The 8,429-nt window shown below is 40.6% G+C and overlaps 1 long non-coding RNA gene across 1 annotated transcript; it reads left to right on the top strand.

Moving 5' to 3' along the window:
• The first annotated feature begins 714 nt into the window (after window positions 1-714).
• Window positions 715-7,098, top strand: LOC142804168 (uncharacterized). Its single transcript, XR_012894485.1, has 3 exons — window positions 715-897; window positions 3,635-3,886; window positions 6,447-7,098. It is a non-coding gene; the product is annotated as an uncharacterized LOC142804168 (long non-coding RNA).
• Window positions 7,099-8,429: the final 1,331 nt, after the last annotated feature.

Genomic DNA, 8,429 nt, shown 5'->3' with positions numbered 1-8,429 from the left:
GCGCCTAACACTGAAAACAAAGCTTCGTCCATGACAGTATATATAAATCATACATTTGTTGATGCAAAGAAATACAAACCAACAAGACCGTGGTAGATAAAACAGTTTTTGTGTTGTACAAATATTTGTTAACCTTACAATGTATCAGTTGACACGTGTTACCAATTTTTATGGCAGGCTATGGACTTTGACATTCTAATATTATAACATTAAAGAAACGTTTTCTTGATTTTGTTCATAGAAATATTCTTCAAAGCAAGTTAAAGTGAGCCTTGACTAAAACATTTTCCTAAAGAAAATTCACTAAAGACAGCTAAAATATTGTTTGCCAACTAATACGCTTATTTTGATGTGACAAATTTTGCTTGCTGCCTGTACTTTGTACTAATATACAACCGCTTTTATACTGTTTTTAACAGCCAACTTAACCACTCAACCAATGTACAGATGTTAACAAGGTATCGGTATAAGAAATGCACAAGCAAGCAAACGTTTCAAATTTCGCGCGCTCTTTCACATTTCAAATTTCGCGCAATTACGCGTAATGCGATTTTGTCATTTTCAAAGGTAAAAAATATTCTATGCAATATGCACTAGCGTATCTTCTATCTTCACTATTTTTTACCTAAAGTTTAAGCAGAAATAATCTATTTCCTTATCATATAAAAAGTTATGTGCGCAAATGCGGATCGGTGGCGTCAGCAGGACAGAAATGGCGGTATCTTCCTGGAGGCCGCAACGGCCGTGTGCCGAGCGTTTAAAGTCGATTTTTTATGTTGTTCAAAGTGTGCTTGCGCTGTCTTTCGTGTTCTGTCGGTGCTGCTTGTTACGAAGATGCACTATACTCAAGAGAGGACCGGCTGCTTTGTACCGTCGAGTGCTCGCCAAACTTAAAATGTAGGTGGATGTTTCTGCTGTCGACGCTTTGTTTTTTTGCTTCTCCGGCCAGGCCGCGGCGTGCCCGATCCAGGCTGTTATGCTCCTCCCGCGGTTAACACCGAAAGCGCTATAGTATAATAACGTTGTGAACTAAGGTTTTTCTAGCTGGTAGACGATAAGTGAGTTTTTATTAACGTAGCGAGCCTGCTGGCGTGTCTGATTTCATTAGGCTCAAGTCTAAGCTCAGGGACGTTACGCGCGGATGAATTTTTTCTGTGGGGAAGGAGGTTAAAGCAATGTGCGCTGTGATGCTGTGAGTCGGCGGGCGATGCTCTTCACGCTATGAATCACTATATTTTTGCAATGCCGTCGGACGCCGTTCGGGGACGGCGCATAGAAGCCGTAAGCGTCGTCTGTGTGTCGCGTGCGTTGGAGTATTCCGGTGATTCGCGTTGAATTAGATCTTTGCTTATTTAATTTAGAAGAATAGAGAAGAATAACGTGGTGTCCGCGTTGGTTTTTACGCGGCCTTGTTCGTTTTCTGTGCCAAAGAAGTATATGAAGAAAGTTTTATATGTTACGCGTCCTCTTTTCAACAGCTACATGATCATTAAATGTGTGTGACTACTATAAGGTAGATGTGTTTTTCTGTGTGACCAAATGTGTTTGCATCCACCGGGCACGTATAATAATAAATTACCATGATATTCAGCTTAATTAAGTGTGCGTAAACTTGACACAGCGTGCTGTAGGTGAGGTTTTCAAAGCGTGCAATTACGCCTGGGTCAATACATTTTCTCTATGAGGGGCCGAATAGCCGTACCTTAGCTGTGCAAACGCTAGGTTGAGCAGTAGTTCACTCGTTCGAGTGCAATTTTGGTGGTACTGCTTGTTCACTCCTGCTCACATATCATTGCATTCTTCTGGTTTGTAAAAGAATTGTGGGCGCTGCAGCCCGCCTTGGAGTTAAAACTTTGCCGAATACCTATACGTCTACAAAGATTCTAAAACTAAGTTCTACCAAAACTTCCAATGACACTTTCGAATACAAGTGTAACGCTTTATCTGACATCATAAATTCTTTATGACCTCGCTGCAGATTTACAAGTGACCTGTGATATGTGCAGTGTATGAATGCCTAATTTATCGCTCAAAACACAATAAGGTTATACATCACAGTATGCGTGCCAAATGAATGCATATGTGGCTGCTGACGTGCAAACTTAGACATTGTATTTATCTAAGAATGAACAAATCTTAACTGCCGTCTTTTGAAGGTGTACGCATCAGACTAATTGAATAATATCTAAAATAATGTTCACCAAGTGATTGTTGTTTATTGCCTTGCACCAACGTCACTAAAACCACCTTGTTGGTACTTAGACCACATGGTAGGATGCAAGATTCATGACGTCATATTGAATGTTAATGTCACATGATATGCAAGGTAAATTGTTATTAGCATACAGAGGCCAATAACGTTATTGTCTCATCGTTATCATAATGAAGCAGGTTAGGCAATATGTGATTCTGCTGCCATTACATCATGTTGGGAAACCATTACGTTATGTAGCTATCTGCAGTGTCCGAGATCCTGGTTGTCGGTAAATATTGCAGAAGCTTGCCTGCTTCATTGTGATGGCATGGGGTTCAAGATTGATGTTTTGTCTTAGCATTTCCACTTTTCCTCCCCTATGGTCATTAGACAGCTTGTGCTGTTTGATTAGAAGTGAGGAGTAGTGCCTTTTTAGCCAACCAGAACAATTTAAATCAATGATCACTATGAAGCAGCACACAATGTTCATTTAGTGAACTCAATTTCAGGCAAATTATAAACGTCCGAATGTTAGCCGTTTGAAGGAAGCTTTATTCGTTGAACTCATGAGAATAAATGGTAGAGAAGGAAAGGCAGGGAGGTTAGCCGGACCAGCAAAGACGGTCTATCACCCTACACGGGGGAACAGGGAGATTGAAGTCTTGTCGGAGTGGTCTGGTCGCTAAGGTACTCGGTTTCTAACTCGAAGGTCGCAGGATGATATTCCGGCCTTGCTGGCTGCTTTTTCAATAAAGGTGAAAATGCTGTAGGCCTGTGTTCTCAGATTTGTGTGCACGTTAAGGAACCCCAGGTGGTCGAAATTTCTGGAGCCCTCCACTACCTTGGTAAAAAATTCATGTATCAGTATTGCTTTAATTTTATGCTTTATCTGCAGTGGATGCATATGCGCATACGGACATGTATATGTAGTGGTATTGCAATTTTACGGTATAAAATATTCATATGGTGCATATTGCATGACATTTACTTAAGAAACATATCACATGGGTATCATAACTACAGAAATGCAAATGTGCCTCTATGGATGCACTCGTGCACATATTTGGTCAGCTTCAAGAAAAGAATTTATCGATTGCAGGCAACAGCATTACTCACGCATGCTTATCTCTTAATTACTTGCAGTCGATACAGCTAAAAGGGGTTGTCTGTTGTCTTCATCTAAAAGTTCTAACTTCATCTTCGTGCATGAGTGAGCTATAAAGGTGAATGAAAATTCACATGTATGACATCGACATGAAAAGCTCTGCAGCAGCATGTTTTTCGTTGTATTTATACTGCAGCATGCCCTTTTTGTATTTCTCAGTTGCGTGCCACTGAATATATGTTGGCCATGCGTTTCTAGCCATTCACTGCAATTCGGCAAGCAGCGCATGCAGTCTAGACAAACCTCACTAAAATAATTTTTTTGCACTGGTGCAGAAATTCTTCGGCACGGTCTGTCCTTTCATTTGAGTGAGGCTGCTCAAGGAAATTTCCTGACAAGGTCAAGGAACCCAAGCACCAGCGAACTCTGAACCATTGTTTCAAGCATCAGCTCTGTTCCACCTGCTTATGTGCTGTGCCTCACCAAGCTACTGGACGCTGCCTACTTATATGAAGTGCTCTTCATATTCTCCTCAGTTTGGCAGCAGTGTGCGTGGTCTTCACAGTGCTTGCCAAATTTTTGCACAGGTGAGACACTTATTTCTTGCTTTAATTGTGTTAGTATTACTGCATGCACTCCTGCCAAGCAAGAGTACTAATGTTTCCTGTGAATTGTTTGTCATGGTAAACAGAGGATTTCAAGCACAAAATTTATACTGAACTTTGGTCCTTCAAGAAGTGTGGAACGAAGGTGGTGACAGTGTCAACGCGCTCTCTTTAGAAATAAAGGCTTTGCACGAAAAGCCTGTCGCACCTTGAAACAGGCACAAAAAACTTCCAGGTGAAAATAAGCAACTTCAGATGAAAATTGAAGAATTTACACTGTATTCAAGGTTGAACTATCCAACATCAAAGGTATCTCAGATGAGGGTTTTCTTTTGACGCTGTCCGAAATTTTTGGGCGATGATGGAAAAACCATTACTCGTGATGATATTGACACTGCAGACAGAGCAGACAGAGTAGGAACAAACAAGCCTAGTTTGAAAAAAAATAGTAGTGCAATATGAACGATGTTACAAATGAAATGTTCTGGATAAGACAAAAAACTTACGTCTGTCTACAGTGGCCTTTCCTTTTAGATCAAGTAGTCCTATTTATGTCAACGAACACTTGACAAGACAAGGTAAGCAGTTAGTGAGAGCACGAATGCAAAAAAAAACAAGTTGGATGGAGGTTCATTTGGATGCAAAGCACGAAATTTATAGCAAAAAAAATTGGAAACATTAGCAATTTTAAAGACTGCCTTCTTAAAAGATCTGGCAAAACGCTGTGTTGATGCCTTCAGAGCCACACTTTTCTTGAGCTTGCAATGTCAGTAAACTATGACTGACATGGCAGAATTTTGATACCTAGATAGTGGAAAAGGCCACCAGCTATCTTCGATGCCTTTACCTTAAATGCTGTTAGCATTATAATTAAGACTAGTAGCCTGTGTCTCTATTTCGATGACATGCCGGTAAAATTTGATGCCATTCTTTTGACATAATCCTTGTATTTTTTGTGCGATATAGCCCACCAAAAATACCAGGGTACATTTATCATGGCATTGTGTAGTTCATGAAATGGGGAAATGGAATAGCGCTGTACATCTAACGTAAATTTTTGGCCGATGTCAATAGACTTCCGTGTGTTAAGCCCTGTGTTGAGTGTCTAGTAGTCAACTTGGGGATTTCGTTTTGCAGCAATTAGCGCGCCTCCATTAGGTCAGAAGTAGGAATTTTGAGTTTCTGGAAACTAGGTAACTTGATTTTTCGGTCACAGATGCACAGACGATTTTTCGCTCGCAACCAACGGGGCAGACGCCGGCGGCAGGTTTTCTGCGACACGAGCTCTTCAACGCTATCATGTTAAAAAGTTGACATAGGCAGCATTGACCAAATGAATGCAAAGAATAAAGTCAAGTGTCCTAGCAAAAATCCAAACCTAGTATTCTGCTTGGTAATTAAGTATTCTACCACAGAGCCATGCCCGGCCTCGGTTATACTTTCCAAACAGTCTCAAATGTTTGTGTAACATCAACTGTCGTTGCAGTACTGGCTATCAAATTTTGTAACTATTACATGTGTTCTCCTATGATGCAGCCGTGAGGTCGAGTCAAAGTCAATTGTAGTCAGGCACCATCCTGTGAAGTATTTGTGTAGCAGTGTTGAGGGCTACCATCGTCGCGAGTGCCAGCGCAAACACCAGTGCTTCATACCAGCCTACCACTTCTAATGTGGCTAATATCCATGTTTCTGTTGGCATCATTACGAAACAGCAAATAACTACTAATGTTGTCAAAGGTGTGACGTCTACCCATAACAAATGAAACATATGCGGCTGTTTAACGTATGTGTGTGCGAGAATTTGTACTTATATTGAGCTCCACTTCATAAGATCGCTCAATAAAAAAATTAAAATACATGTTATGCGTGTTTCGCATAACATCGATTCCCAAAGTATGTGGGGTCTGCCAAATTTTTAGCATCAATTTTGTAACCTAAATGCTACCATAAACAATTATTTATTGAACATGAACAGCTGAACTGCAACATAATAAGCTTTAGGTATTAGGAAAACTGAATATGTTCATGACTACAGCATACCTAACAGGCAAATACTAGTACTACATACATGACACACTATTGTAGAGCTAGACTAGAATATTGCTTATTGGCACTTTACAATTCTTTAAAAACCCTAATTAACTTCAGTGCCTTATTCGATTTCTTCAAATCGGATGTGCGCAATCACTTGATGAATAACTTTTTTACTCAAACCTAACTCATGTTTCACGTATGCATCATGCTGAATCATTGCTCAGATGTTTCTTGTGTATAAATTTCCTTTCTACTATGCTGTTTGTTTTTAATGTGAAATCTGTTGTACGTGCTACCCTCTGTAGGCCCACAAGTAGTGTCAAGTTGTTTACACAGTTTTTTGCCTGGGGGACCTTCAACAAGCATGTTTTCCGTTGAAAACAAAGCGAAGTTTGATGCTGACTTCTACTCACATCGAACTAAGAACACTCCAGCATGACAAAGCATATTGTATCTTGGACAGTCTGTCTTGTGAAACTCTTAGTGATTACTTCTGTCTTTATTTTAGGCTTCCGGGTGCGGATGTGCTGTAGAGAAGGAGCGCCCTGACCACACTTTTGTAAAAGGAACCAAAGTCGCCTGGGCAGCTGAAGATGGATTGTGCAAGTGTTTGAATGATCACATTATATTAATCCAACACCACTTGCGTTACTTTGCCAATATTTGTGATTTTGTAACACACAAGTTTAGAAACACACACACATATATAAAAGGAGAGCTGTAAATAAGCCTTGAGCAAGTTTGTAGTCAAGGCTTTTAGCATGATGACCAAAGCATGTTATATAAGCCCACATGTTTTACCACACACCTACTCTCCTATCTATTTTCTTTTTCAATTTTGTGGGCACTGGCAACACCCTCAATAAGTGCCTTTGGACTGCTGGTGCCTCTAACTTATATTTTGTTGTTCTAAATAATTTATTTGTTACCTACTATGCAAGGAGGGAAGTCAGAATGTAAAAGTTAAAAAATAAGTCTCGTCACAAAAAAGATGTCTACTCGTAAGAAAAAAGATTTGAAAAAACAGAAGATTGATCCTCACTCACAAAGATCTCACCATTACAATCGATGCAGAAGGTCATAGCTCATGTTTACTATTGTCAATCTTTTTCAGTTGTATGCTATGTACAATAAAATAGTGACTATTGGCATCATGTTAATTTATTTGTCATAAATTTTTGTTGGGGCCTAATATCTTGCATTCTCACATGCATAAAAGCTCACATCTGCTACACATAATTTAAAAGAGCGCAATGTGGTAAGGTTCTGTATTTAGTGCATATTATCTGTGTGTCTTTCAAAGTGAGTATATGGCATTCGAAATGATCACCAGTATTCGAAACTTGTGAATTTTTAATTTGCAGGCATGCATGTCTGTATGATGACCAAGCATCCATAAATTGTGCATGCATGTGTGCAGCAAGGGGCCTTGAATAGATTACATTCATTCTAGACCAAAAATGGGTAGCACAGGCCATATACGCACTCTGGGATCAATTTCATGATTATTTATACACACATATTTATTCAATATAGCTTGCTTTAAGGTATATATTTACATATTGTCTACTTCCACCTTGAACATTGCACCATGCATCCGGCACTCTGCCGAGCGCTTCTCGAGGGCACTTTGGTAACTAGTACACAAACGTACAGACAGCTGTAAGTGGGCCTCCACTTTGTTGACGGCTGGAGAACAACGGCTTCACCAAATCACACTTCCTTTGTGGTGAAGCTAACTTTGCTTTTGCAACAGTACCAGCTTATCTAAAATTCGACACTGTTCTGTAGAAGTGCAGCTTGTTCTATCCAGAGCAGCCAAAAACGAAAACATGAGGAACAGCACCTGGACAGGATAAGGCACAATTGCAGCACTTCTCGATAACAGTGCCGGATTCTCTATTTGCCTACACATAGAGAAAGCAAAACACTGGAGCCAACTTACCAGTAGCTTCACTGCAGAGACACTGTGTTTTAAAAGACGATGATGCAAAGCCCCACCTAGAGCTGTCACTGTGTTTCAGTGCTAGTTTCATAAGCGCCTGCGGAAGGCACTCTGTGGAGGGCCGGCCGCGTGCATGGTGCACGTGTTCAGGGTGGAATGGACGACTTAGTACATGTGTTCAAGTACTAACAAACTGTATGGGGGCTGTCACTCAGCATGGTCTACAGAGTATACAGCAATCTGCATTTTTAGCCATCTCCAGCGTCAATCCTAGATTTGGCCCACTGGTACGTCGATGTGGAGCACCCTTCCAGCACCCATTTGAAAGGGTGTTATGACATCACAGCACCTTTTTTTAAAGGGTGCACTCATTACACCCTTCAAAATTTTTGCTCTGCACCCTTTTCTTAAGGGTGCTGAGCTCTGCACCCTTTCTCAGCACCCTTTTTTGAACACCCAATAGGGAGCAAAGGGTGTTCGTCTGGCGACAAGCTCATTTACACCCTTAAGGGTCAGAATTGGTTTAGTGTGTAGGTAGTCTGACGA

Source organism: Rhipicephalus microplus, chromosome 3, assembly GCF_043290135.1.
Source record: "Rhipicephalus microplus isolate Deutch F79 chromosome 3, USDA_Rmic, whole genome shotgun sequence".
Classification (NCBI taxonomy): Eukaryota; Metazoa; Arthropoda; class Arachnida; order Ixodida; family Ixodidae; genus Rhipicephalus; species Rhipicephalus microplus.
The sequence above is the reverse complement of the archived record's forward strand: the minus strand, read 5'-3'. Positions and strand labels throughout refer to the sequence as shown.